General features: G+C 31.3%; 1 protein-coding gene across 1 annotated transcript in view; it reads left to right on the top strand.

Annotated features, from left to right (window-relative positions):
- LOC111041543 overlaps positions 1–13392 on the top strand; it is an 82103-nt gene that overhangs the window by 48227 nt on the left and 20484 nt on the right. The window lies entirely within an intron of this gene.

Here is a 13392-nt window from a genome sequence, read left to right as displayed (position 1 = left end):
TTAAAGAACCTTTCACCCTGCAGGGAAATTTTCTTTTTGAACAACAACACGAATCCCTCGTATTTATTATTTACAACAACGCACTGATAATTGTTGCCCTACACAGCAGATGTATTATACATATATAACAACGTACACTGTGTAAATATTATAAACCATTGTGACAAGGTTCTCGGAAAATGGGTGGCAAAAAGGTCGTCCATTGTATTATAACAACTCGGGAGAATTTTAATAACGTGCTAATAGTTGTTTCGACAACAAACAGACAGCATTAGTAAATATTAAAACAAAATTGTTAATGTACAGCATAACATTCATGCGCAACTGGGGTTGCACATAAAAATTATGCCATGCGTTACGGAATATATGAATAATTCTATAATTTATTAGTATTAGTTGTACTGGGCACTTGGTCTAAGATCCACCATTTTAAAACGTTTATGAAAATGAGTGGGCAAACTTCAACCCTGCGATTGATATCATGATATAATATAGAAAGGCAATACACAGGTAGATAGTTTGTAAATTCAAATGATCGTTCTCATAATCGTGGGCGTATGCAACCATGCATAAGACTCAGTCGCAGCGATAGGGGTCCAGGAGTGCTGCAAAAATCAAAGTTAAAAATAAGCCACGGGGGCAAATTCAACCCACCTCCACTTGACATTAACATACAAAGCTCCTCTTTCATAATACGAGGGTTGGAAGCTCGACTTTTTAAGATGTATTTGATAGGCAATTGTCAGATGTCACGTACCTACAGTGCAGCTTTTTTCCGATTGCACAATGAATCATGCATATGTCATTACATTCAATGAAACACAATATTTCGTTCTTACAAGAAACTAATATTTAGATAAATTTACACCTAAAAGTTTAAGAAATTGACGCCTAATTCGAAACACCTTTTTTCCATGGATCATTGTGCAAGTTAATTTAACACAATATACTTAATAACAAGTCTTATTACACGTTCGCCTAAAGCTTGATCGCAGTCTATACGGAATGTATTACCACTATTACCACTAAAATATTATAAAATTACCGTTAATACCGTTTCATATTGTTACGGTACAATGTTTTAACATCATCATCACATCTAAAAGTTTACAACACACAATGGGCAATTCAATAATCATCTTCCTCTCAAATCTCAATCGCCGCTAGTTATATTAATTTTTTTTCATACATTTTCTGTCCCGAATCCAATTGCAAGTGCTTTTTTTTTCACCGGACACTTACATGTTATTATAACACTAATAACAACAACAGCGACGACAGCAACTATAGTAATAATTATTAATGTTGTAGCTGATATTTACTATATTTTCTGTATAATAATATTATTACCACCCATCAGATTGTTGAACTCAAATGTATTTATATATATATATATATATATATATTAAATATGTGCATTGTAATCATCTCGGTGTTATCTACACGCTTTGGCTTCGCTATTTGATCTATGTCTGCAGAAAACTGATGAACATTAAAAACGATAGGACATTAAGGCGAATAACTACGATTTGCACCTAGGTGTAAACATTTCACATTATATGGGGTTATGATAGCACGCAAATTATATAGTAATTTGCAGTAAAAAATTAATTAAAACAATAGTAATTAAGAACAAAATATTTTTGCTACTCTCAATAACTTTCAATAACTTAAACTTTATGTTCAAGGACTGACAGTAATGTAATAATTTTAATCAGTCTAGGAAAGCTTAAAGTATTTCATGTTGGACAATAATTATCCACGAAAGTTCTCCATGGTTGAAGTTCACAGTAAATGTAACTCATCGTCAATATATTATCTTTTAACACGTGAATAATCATAAGTAATGAAATTAATTGATTGAAAACGATCACCTAATAAACTTTAAATTTGACAATAAGCCAATTCAGTATAATTTTAAAACTGAAAACAAATGGATTCTTCTAAACTAAAATTCGATTTGGTATACGTATTTTGTACGTTTTAAGACTCCCGATGACTTTATATCATATAATATATTTTAATCACCAGAATGTCTTATAATGTTTTAAATGTCTGAAAAATAATATTTCTCACACGTCATAATAATGTTAATATATTTTAGGTTCTCAAAATTATCAAAGAGAATAAAAAAATGTTCCAAAACCACGTACAACTTTTTCCGACTTATAATATATATATAGTTAAAACGTATATTTTTCCCTTTGCCGAATAGGTGGCTGCAAATATGCATAATTCATACGGCCATTCAAAGTCCAAGGGTGATATAACGATTAAGCCGTATTAAAAGAATAATAAATAACTACTGTGATCATAATATTACATGTAGTGCGCAGTTCCGACTTCCGATTGTCATGAAAAAAATAATATAAAATGCAATACGAAATCTATCGAGTCTCGCTGAACTCACCTTTTGAATCTCGAAAGACGGTTATACTACCGAATAATAATAAGAATCATTTATGCGATATTATCCGAAAATCGTTCGAAAAAATAATGTTATAAAATAAACATCGTCGACGCGCCTCTTGAAGACGGTTTTGTTTTAGCCGATTTCAGACTCTCCCCCAAAAGTTTAATGACAAAAAGTTTCGGATAAATCGTATAATATTTAAATCGAGTACAACTGAGATGCATTTCACGAGTCATGCATTTCAAAGTCAGAACGTCGAGTAATTGATATCGTTTTACACAAGGTACGGTGTAGTGAAAAGAGCGATACAGCCCGACACGTCATGTTATATTATTGTAAGGTCTAAACGAATAGGACAAATTTGTTTTTATATTGTATTATAATGTAGACACACGTGACAAAAAAAAAAAACATCTTCAAGAGGATGCTTGGGCTGCGACGCGAATAAAAAAATGTATATATGTAATAAAATAATATCGTCGCACTCCTCATAATAATATAATATTTTATACTCAGCCGTCAATGATGGAGATAATAAAACGGTCGGTCGAGATGAAAATCATAAACACGTAAAAAAATGTGGTGCTCGAAAGCTCTATCGGTATAAAGCTGCTCTAAAATATACTTTTATATGCTATTTATTAAATTGTCCTCTGTTTTCAAGTCTAGCTTGGTATGTAATATGTAGTGTATATAATCGAACGTCAGCACGATAAGCCACAGTATACATCATATAATAATAATAATTATTATTATTAGTCGAATGGTCCTTCAATATTGTGTCTTTTTTTTCATCGTTTATCGGCATGGAAACTGATCAATTCGGTCGAGTAATAACCTGACCTAACGCCATCATCAAAACAATGCGATAACGCACACAGTGGCCCAAATCTTGCTGTCCCGTCGTAAGTTCAGCCACACAGCAAATACCTACATATTATGATCTGATGATTTTTTTTTTTGACGAACTCGTGAAATATTGTGTTTTTTTCCACTATTCTATTTTATACCGATAGGCGCATTGACCGAGATGGAAAATCGATTGACAGTTCGTTTACGCGATTTCTATTGTCTATATGTATAGTTGGGCACCTATACGAAACAAGACGCACACAAATGGTACGGTCTTCAAACGAATTATTATTGATTTTTTTTATGAGCCGTATATATTATAATCTCTTTGAAATTGACACAATTAGCATATTATTATTATAATATGTGATGTGTGAATAAAAAATGATGTCGGGAAAAAACTCAAAACTCATTGATGAAAGATGATGCCAACTATCGATGATACTCTTATTTATATACCTATTATAATATTATAATTGAACGGTGCGCCGCTGATAAAAAGAAAAATTAAGTCAAAAACACTATACTTACCTACTTTCAGGAAACGAAAAAAACCGTTTGAAATCTAAAAAAGTTAAAATATGGCAATTTTTACTATTATTTTTTTATAATTGTTGATTACATTTTTTATTATAATTAGTCCCAGGCATTATTGGCCCCATTGGACATAACTTTACATTATATAATTACAATTCTTACACTGGGTCAACAAGATATTATGTAGATATAGCTATTGATAATAACATTTTATTGAATGTAGTACAATATAATTGAATGTATAGAAGATAATTTAATTATAAAAGTATAATTTACATAGTACGTACCTAATGATTAAGAGTTTCTGTATCTCGTTGATTTTCATTTTTACATTAAATTTGGTAGATAAGAATGTGTGTTTCCGAAAAGAATTGTGAAGAGTTTATAGATATTGCTTGGCACTGGGTTTGGTACTGCAGCTATATTTTCAGAAGATTCAGAATTTTCTTCTCTTCTTGTCGTAAACTAGCCATTGTTTTTAGATGGCAGTTTCAACATTTATTTTAAACTGTATTTTAAATATTTTCGAAATCGACTGACTGTTTTCAATAATAATCTGTTTCCTATGTTAGTCTTACAATAACATTGTGTATTTTGGATTGAATAGGAAACATTGAAATTCCAATTTCCAATTTTAAAAACAAAATATTTAACTTAATTTTAGTCAGGGACAAAAATAATTATGCAATAAAAAAAAATAATAATAATATTCTCCCACGTTTTCGAGAATATTTTATCACTGCAGTAGGCTGTATAGTTGCCGCGGAATACTGTTGGCTGTTTACGATTTTTTTTCACTGTTTATCAGGTACCTATGTTATTATTATTATTATTATGTATCCGTAATATGGACAATAAAATACGTCTGACGTGTGATGTTTGGAAATGATGCCGCTGCAGTTGTTCGATCAACCGTCAAAATGTTAAGTCAGCGTCTCTCACGCCGAATGAACGAGATACCTATAATAGTGGTTTTTTGGAATAAAAAACCCCCGAAGCACGTTAATAATGTTATATAATGTGTTAAGTCAGATAAATGTATTTATAATAATAATATATACTAAAACCCAATAACGGAAAACTCTTACCGCGGCGGATGTGCATAATATTTTGTTAGTTCCGGTGAAAATAATATATATCAACAACAAAAACGCCTCTGTAAATATGTATTTTTTTTAAATTATTTTCCTTAGCTTTCAGTATAAAACTATTAAATTCAACGGATAAAATAATTAGATAAAACTATAAATAGTTAGCCAATTACATTGCGAAAGTTTCATTGGGTTGCATTACAAAACTGAAACAATGATAATGACAGCATTTTTTAACGAGCTGGTTCGTAAAATGTGAGGTTAGATGCTCTGTAGTTATTAAGACCAAATATAGGGATTTTTCGAGAGTTTGTTTAAAATAATGGTGAATAAGGGTTCAATAAAATTCGTTCAGAAAACTGGATATTGGTTCTCAGGCTGTTACGCTCGCGTACGACAGTGGTCATATTTGACGAGTGGATAGAACTCTTGCAGCGGTTGCAGTTGAAGTTACCTTGTTCGGTTTTTTACCTAAATATTACAACGTTTTTGTATCGAATGCAAAGTTATAAGAAACTAGAACATCAATTAGTATATAGAATTGCAGGCATCTATTAATGTAATAATGTGGTCTATAATTATTATTATCGTCATCGGTGACGGTAAAAATGGTGTTAAGTCCTCGTGGTTATTGATTCATCGAATAACGTTTTTGCTACACAATAAAGTAACTCTTCTATTATAGTATTAGGTATAATAATTAATAGTACACTTCCGGTTTGCTATATTAAAATAAATTGCTTTATCATACCGACGAACCTACCGATTACAGATGTATTATGTCTATGAATATTCGGGACGGACAAGTTTATTTTACGTGCATCGAATATTCCTCTCGTTGGCGAGTTGCGGAAATAATTTTTATTCAATACTATGACGTAGTTATGTGTGATCGTGTCACAATATTGTGAAGACGACTTTACTCAGAACTTCAAAGCGATCGTGTCTATGATCGATGACTCGTATTTTAACTACAGTCAAAATTTGATTCAACCCGAATTCTCGGTAAACATTTCAGATTTATAGGACGGGAATAAAAAAAATTACAATTCAATATTATAGAGTAAAATACAATTTTTATCTGAGTAAAAAAGTACTGAGGCTGCAGGTTACGTCGTTCCTACAGAAGGTATCCTAACAAACAAAATACAGACTATATAATATTATACATTATATACAATTCAAACAGTTTAGATTTTGAAAAAAAAACTTTTTTCTTTGTTCTAAGTTTCTAAGAATATTCAGCTTTCTAATAATTTCGAAAAAACGTGACTTGTACACTTTTGTATATAATAAAGAGTACGGTCTTCCGCTGCTTTATTATGATTCTATATAACATACATTGGTATGTTTACATAGAAACCATTCAATAATAATTAAAATATAATTATTGCCTTGAGGATTGTATACAATGATGACATTATTAACTAATAATTCATAACCTGCAAAGGTGCAGTGCAAGTCAATGAATAAAAAATAGTTAGTCAAGTTGAGCCATCGTCAAAAATAATATGTTATAAGTTATGAGTTTATAGTAGACGAACATCTCACAATATTATATTTAATTCTGAAGGACCTAGGTGTCCCTAATGAGGGATTTCCTACCTTGTTAATCATTTAAATCATTAGTTCATAGTTTTTCTTTCTCTCACCATAATTATTACTTATTGTACACCCCTGTATAGATTGTAATATTCAAAATAAAGTTATTTTTATAAAAAAAAAAAATTCTGAAGGTTTAAAGTTATAATATGGACATAAATATTTGTACTCATCTGAGTTAAAAATACTTTAATCATTTTTTTTTTTGATTTCCACCCGCGTAGTAACCGGTAGTGGGCCATACATGATATTATAGTGTTAGTGTTGCTTTAATTATTTTAAAAACCAAACATTTTGTTTAAAATGCATACTAAATGTTATTTATCGTATTGTTCACTAACCGTATAGTAGCTGTATAGGCAATAACATGTTTGTGTCAACAAAAATATTGTTAAATAAAGAAATATAATATATTTTTATTTTTATATAATTGTTTACTGCGCAATTAAAATTAATATAGTTAATTAATACAATTAGTGTAGTTTACAGTAATGGATATTATATCTAAACATGATTTTAACTTAACGTATTATATTTCAAATTATTTGGAAAACACTAAATTGTAACAGACTTACAGTGGCTCTACTTTAACTGACTAGCTGAAACAAAACATTCAAAACAAATAAGCTTTTTAACAGTACCTACATAATGACCACATTAGCCTATAGCTGCCAAGTGCACTTATAATATGCGCATAATTTTCAACCAATGCATACGATTACTACGATATATTATTATAATTTATAACACTATCAAAATAGGTTAAATAAATAAATAAAGTGACATAAGTGATACACGTCTCCACATTACGTCGAATTCGACATTATTGTTTTTGTACGCACAAGGGTATTATTGTTTTTTTTTTTATTTAAAACATATTTCACAAAGTGGTGTGTGTAAACGCGAGTTTCGGTTTCAAAACACGTACGCCATTCGATGGAAGTTCGCGTAAAATATATGGACCTGATGTATAATATTATACGTCATTATCATGAACATCACGATTTCACGACATAATAATAATATATTGCACTTTAGTGTGTACAACGTCGGTGTTGCACTCACTGCGGTCGAGGCACGGCCACTAGCTCGAATGGAAGTGTGCAAGTCGACCCTGTGAATTTAGCCGAATTATGTGCCTATATTAAATTGTTCTAGAGCTTTTCTCAATAATTTCACTTGTGCTTTTGCGTCTTATTTTCTGCTTTCGGAATCGATAACGGTATACCACATCAATGTATGATCATAATAATATGTCATTTCATTGTTGAGCATTACCTACCTACTTACCCATAAGGTATTATTATCAAGCCTTGGCAAGTTAATGATAATTTTTAACTGAATTAAGTTAAGTCAATATAAAATATTGAAATATTCAATAAATAAATATCAGTCAAGTTAAAAAGAGGTTAATAATAATTTAATTTTAAAAAGTTAAGTTAAAAAAGTTAAAATTAACTTTACTTTAACTTTTTAACTCTTCATACCCAGACTTGATTATTATTTGTCATGCACACTGCACTAGACTGAAATGTGCATCTCCTGTGCATCCGAAATGCAAGCGTCAGAAAGCGTTCAAATTGCAGTGGGTACCTATGCAATAATTATCCACTGATAATAATAAAATTTTATAACACACAACCACTATTTCTGCAATATACCATATTAATAATATGCGATAGCCGATTATTTAGATTGGTTCGAATCATCGGATTGGTAAATATCTAGTAAGTTACTTACACTTACTTGCACTTTGATGGTTTGAAATATAATATACAGTCTACGATTTTGAAGCACAATCGTTGTGTTTACGTACGTGTTGTAATAATATTGCACACTACACGCTGTGTTGTGCTCGTTTATTACTTATTAGTATATTTCTATTATTTGTTTGGCTTGTTTATTCGAAAATCGAAATAATACCGCATACACACAGTTACGCCGATAAAGGCGCACGCGAGTATAATGTTATATAATATATGATATCGATCGGAGCTGTGAAAATGAAATGTGTGAGCGAGCTATGTATAGTTCTGTCTAGATAACAATATCGTTTAGAATCCCCGGCAAAAGTATTATACGCCAGCTTGTTATTTTTTACGACTTTCGTCGGCGACTTGATTCGATGTCGTTTAAATGATGTCTCCGCCGCCGAACCGACAAATATTGTCTGACGACGTGAAATCGAAAACGTTCCCGACGATATTATGTTTCGTTTCCTTATATTGTATTATGAAAATCCAAAAAAAAAAACTTCACAGAGTTCGATCGTTGTCGCTTGATAGACCGAGCAGGGAAAAAACAACAACAGGAAATTGGAATGTCAATCGTTCAGCGTGTTATATAAGATAACATTATATAGTATCGGGTAGGCCTGACCATAATGTACTATGAAACGCCGAGTCCAGTTAACTCCAGAACAGTATATAAGGGCACTCATCTTTTTTTTCATCAATGCAGTCAATCAAATTAAGATTTTTGGAATTTTTAAACATAGATACCTACTCAAAAAACTTATTCTCCAATTCTTAAGATTCTTCACACTATACTAAAGGAGTGTGGTGATGAAAAATTCTGTTTTTAAAACGAGAAAATTTTTTTTAAACTGTAAATAATTTGTAAGTCAATTTTTTTCAACATTTTTATGTTTACCTAATTCATAGGTAGGTTAGATATGCATGTGTAGGTAGTAATCCTTAAAAATGGTTTTACAAAATAAAAAATAAATATTTAATTTTAGATCTTTATTATTCATGGACTATTTTTAAAAATCATAAATGTTGATGGACTAATATCAATGGCTACAATTTTCAAATCACCATAGCCCCCAAAGATAGCACACATATAGTTGAAAAATTTAAAGATTACTCTTTCGAATTTAGATTTTGATAAGTCAACATTTCAGAAAAATGATCATCTAAATAATTTACAGTAGAAAAGTGGTGACATCATTTGAAAAACCAAGGTTTTCTTCAACTCTGCAGGATACTCATCCTTGAGGAGTACGAAAAATTTCAAAAATTTTAAAACATGGACCAATGGTCTTTAAAAATTGCAAAAAAGAGATCTTTAATAACAACTGCATTATTAAATGGAATAATTGGGGTGGAGCATGTTTCGTGAATCACTGTGTACATCGCCACCGTATAAATCATTATACACTGTACGGATGCCAATGGTATTTATATATTGACTGCAAACGAAACGAGAGAAAAAAATCACACGACCAGGTCGTCCAATTGGGAAGGTAAAAAAACATCTAAGTAGGTTTTTTTTCACGTCCCAATTAGGTACCTATCTATATAATATAATATATATATCGTATATGAACTATAGAATCCCGCCGTCGATAAAATGTCACGTTCAGCACCGAAAATATAAACGTGCTAAACACCGTAGCGAACTTAAACATACTCGTACATCATCTATTGTAGTATTATTATAAATTTATAACCTATTTATTATCATTTTATTCTTTTCAATATCATTGCGGGTCGTAGTTTGAACGGCATCCGCCGCAAGTATAATAAAGAGGAAGTCTTCTGTCAAAAATAAAAAATCTAAAAAATGTACGAAATGCTTAGCTCTCGACACAAACGCTCGGCTGTACTCAATCGTTTTCGATAATATTAATATTGATCTCTACTGCAGTTTTTTAAAGATAATTTCACTGCAGCAGGACACAGATAGGTACGCTATTAATCCGAATATGTTCGATGTTATATACTTAAGTGTTGGTTTCGTTTTTGCGAAGGTTCGTCCGGGCTTCGAATGTGGACAGCAAAGGTGCCGGTCTTTATCGTTTGAAAAATACAATTACAATAATATTATAGGTATATACCTATTACATTTACCAAATACCAGTTACATGGTGCAAAACTATCTAGAATTTGGTGTGCATACTTTCCCAGCATCCTTATTCGACATGATTTAATCGTCACCACAACGTGCTACAGACAACAATCATTGAGAGATAATTGACATAATTGTAACAATAAAATGTATAATTTATTGATATTGTGTATATCACTATACGGTTGTAAATGTTGAAGATTTTTATTCAATTTTGAAATTTGTTTTTAAAAAAAGGTTTAAGTCTTGTAAATAATTGTCTTCTATGCACAGTCAATAGATATGTCCCAATAAATTATATCATATTAGGTAATATTCATTTTTTTTTCATTCCATTCAATCATACATTTATTTTTTTATTTTTTTTTGCTACGCATAATTAATCAGTAAATATTGAAAATAGTTGTTTGTTGAGTATAGTTTTCTTTCTTTGCCGACTCGTCCACAAATAACTCTTACATTTTATAAACATCGCTTTACAATGTGGCTCGCATCGAATCAGCTATATGAATTTTCGGCTCCCAAAATTAAGGTTAGTAGCCACCCCTGGTCTTCTAGATGGAAAAAATATAAGTCATCGTGGTTGACTGACAAATTAAAAAGAAGTGTCTAATCGTTTTCAAATGCAATCGGTATCTATTTAATATATGCATAGGTAAATTTAAAATTCCAAAATTTCGATAAAACACAAACAAGAATTGTGTAGTAACTATATATTACACCCACATTGATGGTAAGTCGATCTGGGAATCGATTGTACCCGTTTGTGGAGGTCACTGGTCAGTGGACACAATATGCTAATTAGGACGTAATGTAGTATTATTATAATGAAGAAGACACGGCGTGTGATATTAACACAATATTTATAAAAATATTTACAAACATCATCGCGAGTTTTAATTTTTTTTCCCGCGACAAATTAAATCTAAGCATATATATTTCTTCCTCGTTTTTCCGCGGCATTAAAAAAAATAATTTGTCACGGTTCGGATGAGATAAGAACGAGACCGGGGGAGGGGGAAGGTATCAGGGTATAAAAATGGACACTTTATTACGGGTATACTATTTTTTTTTCTTCTCCTTTTCTCAGTGGGTATCACATATTTTGACACACTTAAAACGTTACAGTTATGTCGGTAACCGCCTCCAAACTAACCTTGATAAATTAATTCGTTAACCGCGCGTGTTAAGTGCGTTTCTTACGTCCCGGGAGTACGTGAGCCTCGCGGTTTTCATTTTTTTTTTTCGTTTAACGTTTCTTGCTTGTAATTTTTTTTCCACTCGCACGTCATAAAAATATAATTCAATCATCGTCGTCGTCGTCGTCATATCTGTCGAAAACGTGTATATCGTTTTTTTCACTTACTTATTAATAAATCGTAACTATTACTATGTTGTATGTTATAAATTAAATAGATTAAACACCTATAACATTTATCATATTATGTGTTATTATATCGATTGATTCTCGGGAGACCTAGATAACGAGTTTCAGGCCATCACGTACTCGATGTATTGTGCAGTTATAATTACAATATATTAAGGCCCCCTTCATTTTCAAGAGGACTCAACACATCATATTATTTGTAGGGCGTTCGACATAGGTCATTTATTGAAACTCGTCGAAAAATTAAAAAAAAAATCAAATAGTTTACATTTGAGCACAGATTCAAAATGTTTTGTAAGTGGAGATAATCAATTAAAAGTGAACTCTTTTCCGGAACCTCCGTGCAAAATAAAATGAGTGTAAATAAATAATTACTACCATCGGAACTCTTTCAGCATATCAAAGTAGAGACTTGTGATGAATGCAAGACATCTAGTGAAATATGATTCAATTGATATGATAAACTATAATCAATTACTAAATATAATAATAATAATAGTATAATAATATGTATAATATATAATAATCTCTCAAATGTTTTGAAAGTCTGAACAATTTAAAAATCTAGAAAAATGCATTTACCAACTAAAATATAAAAGTTCTTATTTTTTGAAGTATTTGTTTCGAGAAATTAGGAATATCTGAATATTTGACTTTAGCACATCGTCGACAAACATTGCTCAATCGATTGCCACTGTTTGTTTTCTAACTCTCTTAAATGTACTTAAAACATAATTTTGGTCAAAATACTGTAATAGTGTAGCATACTTTTTTCCGTGGACTTTTTGCCCCAATATTAAAAAAACCAAGGAAACTTGACATTTTGTTATAAATGCTTAATTATTTGAGTCATATTAAATATGTAGTTATAGTTTTTTTGTCTACTATTGATAAATATCCCCCCGAAAAAAGATCTTACTAACGCACAGAGCAAGCCGGGTCACAATGTGACTTGAACGTCTGATAGACTGCCTCTTCCACCCTTATGATAACGGAAATTAAAACTTACAAGGGGGTCCCATATCAGTACCATCACTACCATCTCTTACATTGTTGGTATTTTTGGTGGTATTACGACATTTTTTAGAAAAATAGTTTTGTGTGGGAAAGAACTGAAGCGATTATAGCTGTTTGTAGATAAGAAGTGACATTTTCACTACAAATAGAGGAAAACTTCGTTTGTCAATATCGCTCTTACTAAAAAAAGTTACCCACGTTTGAAAAGCACAATAACAACGGATCTCAAACGATATAAATACTAACTTTATATTGCCAAAATGTCTAAGAAAATGAACTATTTGGCTGTGAGTGGAAAGTTGAACTCACTACAATGTGTCTATGGACACAGGTAAGGTCAACTTAACCCGTGGACACCTATATAATATCATCTACCTCCACTGCGAGACGTTCTTGAACTTAAAAAGAAAGAAAACTATGCTCTACAAACAACTTACTATTTCCAATATCGCCAAATAATTTACTCATTAATGATGAGTAGTAACAAAAGTATATCTACCCTCGTATAAGCCATGACTTTTTTTCCCCTAATAAAATATGCATGTAATCACTAAAATAATAAACGAACATAACGCTAATTCGAAAATAGAAACCGTTCGGACTACAGACTTGCAAGCGTCTACACGCTATCACGTGCACAC

The sequence above is a fragment of the Myzus persicae genome, unplaced genomic scaffold (assembly GCF_001856785.1).
Source record: "Myzus persicae strain clone G006 unplaced genomic scaffold, MPER_G0061.0, whole genome shotgun sequence".
Lineage (NCBI taxonomy): Eukaryota > Metazoa > Arthropoda > Insecta > Hemiptera > Aphididae > Myzus > Myzus persicae.
Note: the sequence above shows the minus strand (reverse complement) of the source record. Positions and strands in the feature narration are given on the sequence as shown.